The sequence below is a fragment of the Pinus tabuliformis genome, chromosome 4_1 (genome assembly GCF_031772625.1).
Source record: "Pinus tabuliformis cultivar Carrire ecotype Pingquan chromosome 4_1, CPIR1, whole genome shotgun sequence".
NCBI classification, from domain to species: Eukaryota; Viridiplantae; Streptophyta; class Pinopsida; order Pinales; family Pinaceae; genus Pinus; species Pinus tabuliformis.
Window position 1 is genome coordinate 364,024,403 of NC_142303.1, and position 16,202 is coordinate 364,040,604.

The 16,202-nt window shown below is 38.7% G+C and overlaps 3 pseudogenes; all 3 read left to right on the forward strand.

Moving 5' to 3' along the window:
• Positions 1–7,832: 7,832 nt before the first annotated feature.
• Positions 7,833–14,146, forward strand: LOC149175825 (receptor protein kinase-like protein At4g34220; annotated as a pseudogene).
• Positions 11,023–12,327, forward strand: LOC149175826 (uncharacterized; annotated as a pseudogene).
• On the forward strand, positions 14,145–15,646 carry LOC149175827 (putative leucine-rich repeat receptor-like protein kinase At5g63930; annotated as a pseudogene).
• Positions 15,647–16,202: the final 556 nt, after the last annotated feature.

Consider the following 16,202-nt stretch of genomic DNA (forward strand, 5'->3'; position numbering starts at 1 on the left):
CATGATATGTGATGAACTATCTAGACAAATTCTGAGCATCATAGTTAGTAGGATACCTCCAAATGGACATATGGATCGGCTTCATGATTTTTCTCCTAACCATTGAAAACTTCCAACCATGTAGCTGCCACCCCCTATCTTGTAAAACCTATCCCAATGATTAGACCAGGGATTCCAGAGGTCTGTCCCAACCCCACCCTACATATTGTTGTTTAATTGAAGGCTTATAAAGGGTTTCCAGAGGTAGTTTTTTCTCCACCCATCAGCCAACAAGGGACTCTAGAGATAAAAAAAAACTCCACCCCTCAATCAGTAAGGGATTCCAGAAATAAAAATCTCCACCCATCAACTAGTATGGGATTCCAGAGATAAAAATATCCACCCTCATCTTAGGGGCTCCAGAGATTTGCCTCCATGCTAAGGTTTCTCAGCAAGTCAACCCAATGCTGGGAATATAAAGTATTCCAAATATAAGAACTTAAGAAGGAAATGAACAGGAAACTAATCTATGGAAGCATGAGGCCTCACCCTTTTATCCAATGAGTGAATCTAGAGATGGAGAATCTCCACCCTCAGTCAACTCGAATAACCTAGAGAAATTGCCTAATAATTTTATTATAGCAACTGATACTTTACGTCTTTCGTGTAATTGTATAAAGGTTGACCCAGGGTTTTGCTTACTAATCAAACTGAACAATGATTAAACTAACCTGTCATTACTGAAGTTTATTATTTCTGAGTAGTAGACAAACATTAGTGACATTTTGGAAAACATGAAACTCTAAGTGCTTATAAGCTGAAGGGTCTATCGTTTCTTGTAAGTTGAACGGTTTAATGTTCCAACCACTCACAACATGGGATACCTTTCAAATTGTGAATTCAATCGATATGTTCTATATGCTCTCAGGTAACTAGAACCATGACTTGCAAGAAATAGAAGTAAAATTTGTCAACAAGAGTGACGATCCTAAATTAACCCTTGTGATATTTTTAGTAAGAATGATACTCATTGTCACTTTGAATATGTGATTCATCTTGATGATTGTAAGAATGATACTTATCAAAAGTTATACGTGCATAGGTAGGTCGATCCCTGACTACCCAATACAGAGGTTCTGGGATGCAAACATATTAATCATTTTGAATTCTCTTCTGGACTCAGCCAATCTTGATAGAATAAGAATTAACAACGTCAATGGTTGTAAATTTTGTTGAAGCTTCTTCCTTACACTACAGGAAGAGTAGTAGACCTATTTGATGTTCTATATGCAATGGAAGGAGAGTACACAAAACCCTTGGATGACTTGGAATACGTCACCCATAGTAAAAGAGTGAAGAATGTCTAAGCTTAGAAGATTCAATGTTGACGCTCTTGTTTCAAAAGGGAAGGATAACCAACCATTTATGATGCAGCCACTTCCTCAGGACAGTTTGATAGGAAGATGCAAAATGTTTGTACTCCATAACTACTACTTCGACAAGAAACATAGTAATAACATTTGCAGTATAGAAGTGTTTCAGATGAAGTAATCCTGACTTAGAAATATATTGAGTAGGGGTCAGTTTAGTGTCTTAAATGCTACTAGAATCTAGAGGAAACATGAGATCAACATTGTTAAGTTGCACACTATTTTTGGAAAAGGGCTCTCTTAGCCCAAGTAGGTTGATAGTTTCAAATCAGAAATGCCCATGAATCTTGAGCATGGTAATGATGAATTCTTTATGTTATACTTTCATTTGAAGATGAAAAGTATCTGGTGATATGGATAAGGTATATCCAAAGAAACCTTGAATCTAGGACAATGATTGAATTCCCCAAGTATCTACAGGCATGTCACTTAGTGTTATATGTGTCAACCCACTAGAAAGTTTTAGCCACTAGTGTTTGTTAAGGCCTTGTAATGATTAGGGTAGACTACATGATAATTACATCCTTGTGGAGAATATATCATATTATACTATCCCTGTGATAAGGTTTCAGCTAGAGATTCAATAGTAGAAACTCGAACAATATTTAACATCTTCAAGTAACAAAAAGAAATTACCATGGCTAGTGACATGCATAGCATATTTCTTTGGGCCTAACAAGGTCTACAACCATCCTTTTTAGAAATCCATGGCACTGGAACATAATATTTGAAGTCCAATTTTTTGTGTCTTTAATGATATTATTCGATTTTAAGTACCCAAATTCATGTACTCAATAGCAGCGACGGACCCTTCAGCTCACAAGCACTCAGAGTTTCATGCTTTTCCAAAATGTTCTTATTTTTGAGTAGTAGACAAGCATTAACTGAACCAAAAAGTCACAAACTGCAACATCTCCAATGTAGACTAAGGTTCATTTACTGATTGACGATTGACATATTTGATGCCTAGTTGGTGTCATTTTTAAGTGGTTCCTTTGGATGTCGAACGACTTATTGAATACATTTGACTCTGTTTTTTTCTCCAGCTAGTCTTGGCAGAAGAAGGTAGTGGCAAAAAAAATTCCAACAAGGTTTAAAATCCATTTAACTCTCCCCATGTTGATACTCTAATTCCATTGTACCAAGGAAAATATTAAACATTAATATGTAGTTCTTTCCTTTATGGAAACCTATGGTGGTGAATCATTCATATTGGAGTTAGTGTTGGCATTATGTTTCTGGTATGGCTCTATGATTCATGTGTTGTACTTGATGGCAACTCATACAGGTGGCAATGCTCTGATCAGGATCTCAAAATGTTGGAAATTAAGAGGTACACAGGAGAATAGTTCAAAAGGTGTGTACCCGCAGGTACGCCGGCCAGGAAGTGCGTTCATACCCGCAGGTTACCTGTTCATGACGTGCGTACCCCCAGTTCACTCACTTCAAGGCAGAGAAGCGCGCTCACGTGGGGTTTCTTATGTTTGGCCCGTGGTATTTAGCCCGCCATTCTTGATTCTATGGTTTTGGCCCGTGGTATAGGATCTATTTTAGCCCCGGTTTGGATCCCTTGTATTTGTTATTGATGGTTTTGTCCCATGGTGTGAATAAGGGCTTAACTATAAATAGGGAAGGAGATCAACTGGCTAATGCATCTTTTGCAAATTGAATATCTTAAGATCTGAAATATTGGATTATCGGTTTAAAAGCTTGATCTATATAAAAGTGAAGTTGAAGGTGAATCTATGAAGGGTGATCTCTCGGGCGCATGATCAGATCTGGGCATCTGACTATCTGTGGCACACTGGGGGACTACCAATTCGGCCCTAACCAGAGGTACGCAGGTGATTAACAGTGCAAGTGCGTGGGTACGCAGAGCAGAAGAAGGCACACTGCGTGGGTACGCAGAGTAGAAGAAGGCGCAGTGCGTGGGTACGCAGCGCGACAGAGGTTCAGGTGCGTAGGCTCAGTGAAAGTACGCGGCGCTTCAGAAGCCGCAGGTGCGTAGGTACGCAGCGTGTTAGCATCTGTGGGTGCGTGGCTACAGTAGCAGTACGCGGAGCGATAGCATATGTGGGTGTGTGCCTACAGTAACAGTACGCGACGTGATTGAAGAAACACTGCGTGGGTACGCGGTGCAGCAGAAGGCTCTCTGCGGGCATACGCAAGGGAGCAGAAGGTGAAGTGCGGAGCCACGCAGGCCAGATAAAGAAAAATTGCGAATCTGTCTTAAGACCTTTTGTTGGCTGAATTTTTCTGTTGATAAGGTGTTCTGGGTTTAGTTTACTGTTATTATTGATCTGGTTACTGCAGTTGACTGGGTGATTTACTTGTACTTGATGATCTCTTGATGTTTATGGATCCAGTTTGAAAATTTATGAAAAGTGGTCCTTGAAAGAAAAGAAGTAGGGGGGTTGTAGCTCCCTTCCAGGGGAGACTGGAAAACGAGAGAGAGTTGTAGCTCTCTGCAGGTTGCAGCCTGCGTACTGGTAAAGGACTCCACCAATACAAAACCATTGTAAAAGGAGTTTCTAATTTGAAAGAAGATAGAGACATATTGCAGCAGGTGGTTTTCACCCACATTGGGTTTCCACCTTATATCTGGTGTTCTTTGGTGTGACTATCTGTTTTTCTTGTTCATGCTCATTATTTTTATGGTACTGACATGCAAAAATAATTCGAAGTATAAATAAGGAAGATTTATTAAAAGAACTTGATAATACTGATTCACCCCCCCCTCTCAGTATTATTTCCAACAATTGGTATTAGAGCAGGTCCTTCAGAGAAGCTTGATCGCTTGAAGGAAGATCATTCATCATGAGCAACTACGAGAGGGAAGCATCAATCAAGCCACCAATCTTTGATGGGACAAACTTCAATGATTGGAAGGTAAGAGTTACTGCCTATCTTCAATCTCTTGGTATAGAAGTTTGGGATATCATAGATACAGGCTACACTTTTCCTTCAGCTACTCCTACAGATTCGACCGAGAAGAAGAAATATGAAACAAATGCTAAAGCAGTCAATACTCTGCTAGGATGCTTATCTCAAACAGAATTCGTAAAAGTTATGCAATATAAATCCGCAAAGGAAATATGGGACAAGATTGTCTTGAGCTACGAAGGAGATGAACAGGTAAAGCGTGCTAAACTTCAAACCCTCAGGATTCAGTATGAGAATCTCAGAATGTATAATGATGAAAGTGTGGCTAACTATTTTCTTTGGGTAGACGAGATTGTTAATTGCATGAAAAACTTGGGTGAAGAAATAAAAGAGGCTATTGTGGTTGAAAAAGTTTTAAGATCATTGTCCCCCAAGTTTGAATCTAAAGTGTCTGCAATAGAAGAAAAGGAAAATGTACGAATTCTTACTATGTCTCAGCTACACAGAATTCTAATTGCTTATGAAATGAGAAAGGGAGGTCCATCAGACAGGAGAGAAGCTACTTTCAAGGCTTCAGGCAAAGGAGACTACTATGAAGCAAGTCACGTGCCAGAAGAAGAAGAAGAATCAAATTTTGTCAGAAATTTTCAACGGGGTACTGGAAGGTTTAGAGGTAAGTTACCTTTTAAATGTTTTGCTTGTGGAAGAGTAGGTCATTATGCTGCGAAATTTCCTCATAAGGATAAGATTGACAAAGGAAAGGAACCTGCTAGATGGAGCAAGAAACAGAATGCAAATAAGAAAAGCTACTACACTCATGAAGATAGTGATGTTCTATCAAATAGTGATGATGAACGAGGTAATGACTATAAACTTTTAATGGCATTTGAAGATGATGATTACATGGATGCTATAGATGTGGATAGCTTTCATGAAGAAATTACTAGACTCAAGACATGTATAGAAGAAAAGAATATAATCATTGATACTCTACAATTTCAAATCGATGAAAAAGAAAAATATCTTGAAAAGTTAGAAGTTGAAATTGTTGGTCTTAGAAAAGAGATTGAGAAAACAAAGGCTATTAATCTTAAGTTTGTCAAAGGATCTGAAACTCTGGATGAGATCATCAATGTACAGCGTTCTCTACTAAACAAGATAGGTCTGGGGTATAATGGAGAAACATCGCAAGCATCCACCTCAAAGAGTTATCTTGATGCAGCAAGAAGGAATGAGCAAAAGCACAATGGAGATCACCAGGTAAAGCAGGGACGAATTACATCAAGAACGAACAAATACTATCAGGTAAACCAGGGGAAATCTGTCTTAAGGATGAATAAAAACTACAACCAGCCACAGGTAAAATCTTCTCAATTTGCTTCAAGAATGGATGACAATAGAAATTACAATCATTTGGCCAGTAGATTTGATAATCGCAGAAGTTTCTTCAATGGGCAATGTTTCTCTTGCCATAACTTTGGTCACAAAGCAGCTCAATGTGTTGCATATAAAACAATCATGACTAGAGAAGCTCAAAAACAAAGAAGTATGACCGGGATTACAAAAAGGACCTATAACAAATTTTCGGCTCTTGAAAATGAAGTTGAATGTTCTATTTGCAATAACTTTGGTCATGAAGATTCTGAATGCAGGAGCAGGTTTCAGCAGACAAAGGAACAAGCCTCAAGCACCAAAACATGGAGAATAAAGGAACCACAAACAGAAATATGTGGGATAGCATTTTATGCAGAGGGATAGGAAAATCTATGGTATATTGACAGTGGATGTTCGAAGCATATGACAGGTGATAAAGAAAAACTTGAATCATATTCTGCTTTAGAAAAGGGAAAGAAAGTTTCTTTTGGAAATGATACTCCTGCAGCTATAAAAGGAAAAGGCACTGCTCAGTTAAAAGAAAAGGTCAAAGCTGGAAATGTTTTGTATGTTGATGGATTGAAGCATAATCTTCTGAGTGTCAGCCAGATGTGTGATCAAGGAACCGAGGTGACATTTAGATCAAATGGATGTCTTTTTCGTGATCTTGATACAGGTAAAATGGTGATCAAAGGTAAAAGAACTCCAAATAATCTATACATATTTGAAGAAGGACAACAACAATGCTATCTAAGCAAGGATGATGAACACTGGTTATGGCACCGGAGGTTGGGGCATCTAAGCTTTTCACAAATAAGGAAAGCATGCAAATATCAGGCAGTTTGCGGTCTTCCAGATATCAAAATTCCAGACAACACCATATGCAAATCATGTCAGTTTGGAAAGCAAACCAGAACTAACTTTCCAGAGAAGGAAGGATCAGCTAGCATGCCTCTTGAGCTTGTACATACAGATGTATGTGGACCATTCAGGAAAAGGACACCTCGAGGAGAAGAATACTTGATATTATTCATTGACGATTTCTCCAGGTTTGTCTGGTTAGGACTTATGAAGCACAAAGATGAAGCATTCGAAAAATTCAAATCCTTTAAAGCCTTGGTTGAAAATGAATCATACTACAAAACTAAGTGCCTCAGATCCGACAGAGGTGGGGAGTTTACCTCAAATGAATTTTTCGATTTCTGTGAAGAACATGGGATAAGAAGAGAATTCTCTACAGCTAGAACTCCTCAGCAAAATGGAGTAGTGGAAAGAATGAACAGAACAGTCCAACAAATGGCTCGTGCTATGCTTGATGAGTCTAGAACTCCCGCAACTTTCTGGGGTGAAGCTGCATATGCTGCGGTTGTTATTCTGAACAAAACAAATGTCCGGGTGAACAACACTCAAACTCCTCATGAGCTCTGGTGTGGTGAGACTCCTTCGGTAAAGCACTTCAAAATCTTTGGGAGCAAATGCTATATTAAGAATACTGATGAGCAACTTGGCAAACTTGAACCTAGAGCAGATGAAGGCATTCTTCTTGGTTATTCTCCACACAGCAAAGCATACAAGTGCTACAATAAAAGACTTGGAAGAATTGTTGACAGCATTGATGTAGTGGTTGATGAGAAGGGATACATTCCTAGGCAAGTAAATCATGAAGATATCGAAGAAGATGAAGACTACCCTCAAAGACAGAATGATGAAGAAGAAGAACCTCAAGAAGAACTAGAGGAGAAGATAAGGATAGAAGAGAAGACTCCATCCAGATATGTTCAGAAGAATCATCCAGAATCTCAGATTTTGGGGCAGAAAGAAGCAGGTGTACAAACAAGAAGAACAGTTGCAGAAGCTTCAGGCTATTTGGCATTACTCTCTTCCACTGAACCACAAAATGTGAAAGAGGCATGCAAAGATGAATGTTGGGTCAAAGAAATGGATGAAGAACTTGAGCAGATCGAAAAGAACAACACTTGGGAGCTGGTTCCTAGAACAAAGGATAAGAATGTTATAGGGACAAAATGGGTCTTCAAAAATAAATTGAATGAAAATGGAGAAGTAATTAGAAACAAGGCCAGACTTGTTTGTAAAGGGTATGCGCAGCAAGAAGGAATAGATTTTGAAGAAACCTTTGCTCCTGTTGCAAGACTTGAGGTTATCCGAATGTTCCTTGCTCTATCAAGCTTTCAAAACTTCAAAGTATTTCAAATGGACGTGAAATCAGCCTTTCTGAATGGAGACTTGGATGAAGAAGTATACATTGAGCATCCAGATGGTTTCATTCTTGGAAATGATCCAAATCTTGTATGCAGATTGAAAAAGGCTCTCTATGGTCTCAAACAAGCCCCAAGGGCTTGGTACTATCGCTTGGACAAATATCTTCACCAACAAGGTTTTTCAAAAGGATCAGCAGATAGCAATCTTTATATAAAAGTTGAAAACGACAAATTGCTAATACTTGTTGTGTATGTAGATGACATTATCTTTGGGAGCAATGAAGAAGCTATGAGTCAAAGCTTTGCCTTGGTAATGCAGAAAGAATTCGAAATGTCCTTGCTGGGAGAACTAACATATTTTCTTGGTTTGCAAATCCAACAAAAAGAAGGAGGGATCTTTTTGTCTCAAACCAAGTATCTCAAGCAGATTTTGAAGAAATATGGCATGGAAGATGCAAAACCAGTATGTACACCCATGGTCACAGGATGTAGCCTCAGTGCAAATGATGAATCAGCAGCAGTGCATCAACCAACCTACAGATCTATGATTGGAAGTCTACTTTATTTGACAGGTACCCGACCAGACATAATGCATGCAGTAGGAATAGTTGGAAGATTTCAGGCAAATCCAAAGGAAACTCATCTTCAGGCAGTAAAGAGAATCTTCAAATATCTTCAAGGAACTCAAAACTATGGCTTATGGTATCCTAGAGATACAGATCTCACACTTCATGCTTACACAGATGCAGATTGGGCCGGAAGCGTGGATGACAGGAAGAGCACAAGTGGTGGTGCATTCTTTATGGGTTCCAGATTAGTATCTTGGTTCAGCAAGAAACAAAGTTCGATTGCCTTGTCTACAGCTGAAGCGGAATATGTTGCTGCTGCATCTTGCTGCACTCAACTCCTTTGGATGATGCAGACCTTGCAGGATTTTCAAATCACTTGTATACCACCCATCTCCATCTTATGTGATAATACAAGTGCAATCAGCATTTCAAAGAACCCAGTCATGCATTCAAAGACCAAGCACATACCAATCAAGTATCATTTTCTCCGGGAACAAGTACTTGAACAAAAGGTCAAGTTGGAGTATGTTCCTTCTAAGGAACAAGTTGCTGATATACTTACCAAACCATTGCCCAGGGAGACCTTTGAATACCTCAGGCAAAAGCTGGCGGTTGTTGATGCATCATCATGTTGTTGAATCTCTTTTGATTGACGGTTGTACGCAAGGTTCATTTGGGGTATATGCGTACACTTGTTGGGTTGCGGATTGGTCGAAGATCGAATGGCACAGGTTCAGGGGGAGCATATAATGCATTGTTGGCATTATGGAGGAAGTACATCATGGATGCTGGTCTGAATATTGCTGCAATATTTCTCTATCTCTTTCATGGTCATTTATGATGTTTGGTGGATTATGGTTCTTCTTTGCAGATCTGGTTTATATTCAGGGGGATCATGTTCTTAGGGGGAGCATAACCCTTTGCCCTTGATGTCAAAGGGGGAGAATGACGTTGAAGATTTTGAGGTTGCCATCAAGTCCAAAGGGGGAGATTATTGGCATTATGTTTCTGGTATGGCTCTATGATTTGTGTGTTGTACTTGATGGCAACTCATACAGGTGGCAATGCTCTGATGAGGCTCTCAAAATGTTGGAAATCAAGAGGTACGCAGGAGAATAGTTCAAAAGGTGCGTACCCGCAGGTACGCTGGCCAGGAAGTGCGTTCATACCCGCAAGTTACTCATTCATGAGGTGCGTACCCCAGTTCACTCACTTCAAGGTAGAGAAGCGCGCTCACGTGGGGTTTCTTATGTTTGGCCCGTGGTATTTAGCCCGCCGTTCTTGATTCTATGGTTTTGGCCCGTGGTATAGGATCTATTTTAGCCCCGGTTTGGATCCCTTGTATTTGTTATTGATGGTTTTGTCCCATGGTGTGAATAAGGGCTTAATTATAAATAGGGAAGGAGATCACTTGGCTAATGCATCTTTTGCAAATTGAATATCTTAAGATCTGAAATATTGGATTATCGGTTTAAAAGCTCGATCTATATAAAAGTGAAGTTGAAGGTGAATCTATGAAGGGTGATCTCTTGGGCGCATGATCAGATCTGGGCATCTGACTATCTGTGGCACACTGGGGGACTGCCAATTCGGCCCTACCAGAGGTACGCAGGTGATTAACAGTGCAAGTGCATGGGTACGCAGAGCAGAAGAAGGCGCACTGCATGGGTACGCAGAGCAGAACAAGGCACAGTGCGTGGATACACAACGCGACAGAGGTTCAGGTGCGTAGGCTCAGTGAAAGTACGCGGCGCTTCAGAAGCCGCAGGTGCGTAGGTACGCAGCGCGTTAGCATCTGTGGGTGTGTGGCTACAGTAATAGTACGTGGCGCGATAGCATATGTGGGTGCGTGCCTACAGTAACAGTACGTGGCGTGATTGAAGAAACAGTGCATCGGTACACAGTGCAGCAGAAGGCTCTCTGCGGGCATACGCAGGGGAGCAGAAGGTGAAGTGCGGAGCCACGCAGGCCAGATAAAGAAAAACTGCGGATCTGTCTTAAGACCTTTTGTTGGCTGAATTTTTCTGTTGATAAGGTGTTCTGGGTTTAGTTTACTGTTACTATTGATCTGGTTACTGTAGTTGACTGGGTGATTTACTTGTACTTGATGATCTCTTGATGTTTATGGATCCAGTTTGAAAATTTATGAAAAGTGGTCCTTGAAAGAAAAGAAGTAGGGGGGTTGTAGCTCCCTTCCAGGAGAGACTGGAAAACGAGAGAGAGTTGTAGCTCTCTGCAGGTTGCAGCCTGCGTACTGGTAAAGGACTGCACCAGTACAAAACCATTGTAAAAGGAGTTTCTAATTTGAAAGAAGATAGAGACATATTGCAGCAGGTGGTTTTCACCCACATTGGGTTTCCACCTTATATCTGGTGTTCTTTGGTGTGACTATCTGTTTTTCTTGTTCATGCTCATTATTTTTATGGTACTGACATGCAAAAATAATTCGAAGTATAAATAAGGAAGATTTATTAAAAGAACTTGATAATACTGATTCACCCCCCCCTCTCAGTATTATTTCCAACAGTTAGCATAAGACTGATCACAAGGCCTGTAGATTTTGGTTTCATGGCTAGAAAGGGTAAATTTCGTGGTAACGGGTTTGAAAAGAATGGATTAGTGGACAATGTTTCCTCTTCAAAGTCAATTGGTATGCCCTCAAGAAAAATGGGTTCAAGGTTTGCAACTTCAGTCATACACAAGGGATCTTGAAACAATGGTGAGAATGCTCAGAATATTGATTGCCCAGACAATCAGAGAAATGTTTATAGGACCAAATCACAGAGGTCTAGAGGTTTAGGAGATGGTAAACAAGGCGCAACACCTACAAAACCCAACATTTGTAAGGGTAGGACTTCCCTATCCAGACAACAACTAAGTACAAAACTAAATTCTTCTAAGTAAAAAGAAGAGTACATCCAAAGAAAATGGAGGGAAAATAGTTGTTGGAGATGGTGATGGAAATAATGTCAATGAGGGAAAGGAGTATGAGGAAAGTTTGATGAATTCTGAAATTTGCAACAAAGACATACATTTCCCTACTCGAGCCACCAATACTGAGAATGGGATGCATTTCATTTTCCAACAACTAGAAAGGAACGAGAATGAGTAAATTTTCACATGCATATACTATGTTTACATAAGCTTAAGAGTGGATCCAATAGTAGAATCCTATATTAACGACATTCATTGCAACTATTTTACAGGAAAGTAACTCTATTGTTCATAGGATTTGACATAAATGGGCCATATTTTTCACATGGATATTGCATTTGGGGAGGTTATTCCTGCTACTTTTCATATTCTGGTTGGACTGATGTCTCATAGGCATGGACTCATTTCTTCGTTTGGGAACATCATCCTCTTTTTTGGTTATTTGGTGAAACTTTCTTAGCTTCACCGCAATGGCAGACATTTTCAATGTTTTTCTGAGCTTGGGATTTATTGATTTAGGGTGTAGTTTTCACAATGGCATTTGTTTTTGGCTACATAGATTCAATTTTGACAACAATTGTTATTGGGATGGTGGTTCTATGTATACATGGTAGCTTTCATATGACTATCTTATAGACTATAGCAACATGTATTGCTTTTTCTATGAATCATGAACATTTAGCATTGTTGATTACAATTATGTACTGTATATATTCTACTAAATTTCATGTGGGATGGCTTGGCATGGTTCTGTGCATGAACTTGGTTTTCATATCTAGTGACATTTTGATTTAATTTCTAAAGAACAATGCAAAATAAGGTAAAGAGAGAGGTTTTGATCCACAATCTGAAGGGACTAATGGCAGGGCAAGAAATTTCTCTCATGCATTTGGATACAGTGGTCCTCATGGTGAAGAAGGTAATTTTGGAGTCACCTGAAACTGGGACATGAGGATTAGAGTGTCCACCACTGACACGTAGACCCCCAAAAATAGGACAAAGAGAAAATAATATTGTATAGTAATAATCAATGAGAATATAATATTGTATAATAATAATCTAAGTCCACAACCCGACACCAAATTGACATATAAGATCCCCTTGTTTGTGGGACAAGGAACCCCCTCTAAAGTAATTTGACTATTTATTCTATGGAGGTGTACACACTACACACCCTACCCTCATCTAGATTCGAACCTGTGACCTCCAAAGAGAACATGTTCTTAATCGTTAAGCCCATTTAGATTGTGTGCAAGTGTGTGCATTAAAATTAGAGAAAGAAAATATTAAGATGTAAATATTTTGAACATTCAGATATACCAATAAAGTATAGATCATACACACACAATAACGGGAAAAAAAACTCAGGAGTTAGAAAGGAGTAAATTGCAACCAACAACCAACAACAACCATGATCTCCACTTTGTGTTGTTCTTGCAACTAGAAACACAAACCATGCACTATGTACCATGTTGTAACCTTACAACAACTCAAAAAGAGTCAAAATTTCCCTATCAACAATTGTTTACATGCATTATATGCTACTTTGAAATCACCATACAAGCATTTTTCTTGCCACTAACAAATTAGAATGCATAGACACCAACCCAACAAAGCCCCAAAATTATTTATTTATTTTTACACCGCACTCTGCTCACCATGTCTATGCTTGAACACAATTATAGGGACAAACAAATATTCTCCATTCACCTACTATCTCTCTCATGCTATCACAAAGCTAGAACGATGACCTTCTTGATGGTGATTTCCATGGGCACAAGCATGACCTGCAAATGCAATCCACGAATGTCCATTGAGAAAGAGATTAAGCTCATGTTGGCTTTGATCTCATGTAAAACTTCAACAATAATAAACTAATGCCTCAAATAGACATAAATAAATACATAGCATAGCCAGCAACACAACAATAGCGAATAGATAGCTAGAGCTGCAATGGTAAAAACCACCCTAGCCAAAGTTTGCATAACAAATCCAAATGGCCTAATTTGGGTGTATGCCCACTTTATGATTTATTTGCATTTTTGGGTGGTTGTACTATTTTCATGGGATTTACCCACATGGCTTTTCACTCCATAAAATTATGGCCATTTTGAAAGTATGTATAACTCTTCCTGAACATTCTGACACACATAGAGGCTACCTTCAATACAACCATTGGTCACACAACATGAGGGTACCTGAAAAATCATAGAGTTTTTCATTGAGGGTACTTGTGGTTACCCTTTTGGTGGTTCAACTTGATGTGCTTAATGAAGAAGGGCAATGTCTTCTTGAGTTTAAGAGAAATCTTCATGATCAGTTTGGTAAATTGAAAAGTTGGATGTCCACCGATGAGAATCCTTGTAATTGGGAGGGTGTAAAGTGTATAAACAATACTGGTGATCCTAAAGTATGGTCACTTGATCTCAGTGGCATGCATTTGATAGGAAGCTTGTCTCCCACAATTTCAAATTTGACTTCTCTAAGAGTTCTTAATGTTTCAAGCAACATCCTATCAGGTAAAATACCGCCCGAGCTTGGGGACTAATTGCAGCTAGAGATTCTTAATGTGAGTAGCAATAGTCTGCAAGGTCAAATCCCTCTATAGTTATGCAAGTTTTCGTCCTTGAGAAAACTTGAATTGTCTAATAATCACATTGTTGGAAATCTGCCACAAGAACTTGGTAATCTCTCATCTCTCGAGGAGATTTTTGTCTATAACAATTATCTTACCAGTGCATTGTCTATAACTTGTTAGTTTGACTACTCTTGAATTAGAACAGAAAAATTTTAGTGGATTGATTCCACCAGAAGTAGGGAACTTGGAAAGTATGGAGAAGCATCCCTTTTTCGATAATTATTTGTTGGGTTACCACCCCCATAAACTTGGAAATATTTTGGAAATGATAAGTTTAAATATCTCATCAAATAATCTTATAGGAAACATTCCTCTACAGCTTTCCAATTTGTTAAACCTTGCACGACTTGACATGAGCATGAATGATTTTATTGGCAGTGTCCCAAATGAGCTAGGAAATATTTCTTTTTAGAATCAATGAAGCATTCTGATAACAAACTGTCAGGAAAAATACCTGGTATTCTTGGAAGGCTTTCCCATTTGACAAAACTGCAACTAGGTGGGAACAACTTTTTAGGACCTATCCCATCAGAACTTGGTCAACTTAAAGGCTTGTAGATTACTCTAAATCTAAGTTGGAATAGGCTTTCAAGGTTATTACTAGCTTAACTGGGCAACTTGAGTTTGTTAGAATCCATCTATCTCAAATTATCAATTTATTGGCCAACTTCCTCCTTCATTTGCAAATCTTTAGAGTTTGATGGTGTGTAATGTTTCATACAATAACCTTACTAGGCATCTTCCTAACATAAAGAATTTTTGCAACATGCATGTTGGTTGTTTCATTGAAAATCAGGGGCTCTATGGATGACCAATGTTAGATGCATGCCAACCCTTAAGTGCAGGGCAATTCACCTTTCCCAATTTTGGCAGGAGGTGGAGACCCAAAACATTGAAGATTGTGGCCATAATTGCTGGAGTGTTTGGGGGGTCTTCATTGATTATAATGGTGGCCATTACCTATTTTTTGAGGTAGCCAGGATGTATGCTCATTCCTCCTGAAGACCAACAATATGTCAAGTCAGTGGTTTATTTTTTCCCAATACAAAGCTTCACTTTCCAAGACATAGTAGAAGCCACAAATAATTTCTCTGAGACAACTGTCATTGGAAGAGGAGCATGTGGAACAATTTATAAGGCCACCCTACATTCAAGAGAACTTATTGTTGTCAAAAAGATGGTTTCTCAACTAGAAGGAAATGAAAGAGCTTCAATTATGAGATATCCACTCTTGGTGAAATCAGGCATTGTAATATCATGAAGCTCTATGGTTTCTGCTATGACAATGGATCAAAGATTCTTTTCTATGAGTATATACCAAATAGAAGCTTAGGTGAGTTGCTTCATAGAAGTTCATTTATATTAGATTGGGATTCTCATTACAAAATTTCCCTAGGAGCAGCAGAGGGGCTATCATACTTACATCATGATCACATACCATGAATTATTCACCGAGATATAACATCCAATAATATTCTACTTGATGAAAATTTTGAAGCTCATGTGGGATATTTTGGACTAGCCAAGCTGATCAACCTTCCATATCCCAAGTCAATGATTATTGTTGTTGGCTCATATGGTTATATTGCTCCTGGTAAGATATGTCTGCGCCTTGAGTAAATTCTTATTTACCAGTTCTCTGTTATTCACTATGAAATATGATGTACTACTTTATTTTATGAGTTTCCATTGCATGAAGATTACTTCTTTTATAAAATCCTTGGCATCTACTTCAAATTTATTACTCAAGAATATGCTTATTTCCTTGGACTTGTTTTATGATCTTCACTCATAGTATCATTCTTTTATACACAAAAAGCAACAAATTTGGGGTTTAGTTCACTCAGTTAGAAACAAAGTTAGGATTAGTTTTCTTTGGGGGGTTAGTTCAATTTGTTAGAATGAAATGTCTTAAAGTTGTTGCAAAGTTGGAATCTAGCTCTTGGAGACGATTGAATCATATTCCATCTGAATCCATTGAATAGTGACAGAATATTACAAATTGGTTCCAAAGAATAAAATAAAATAAATGTTATCATACCAAAATAGGTGTGCATACCTTGGAAGTTTTTTGAGGAAAGTAGCTTTGTAGGTATTTTAGGTTTTTTAAGGTTGAAGCGCAAGTGATGAATCAAAAAACTATCATATAAAAGTAGTTATGTGGGCCTTATAATAT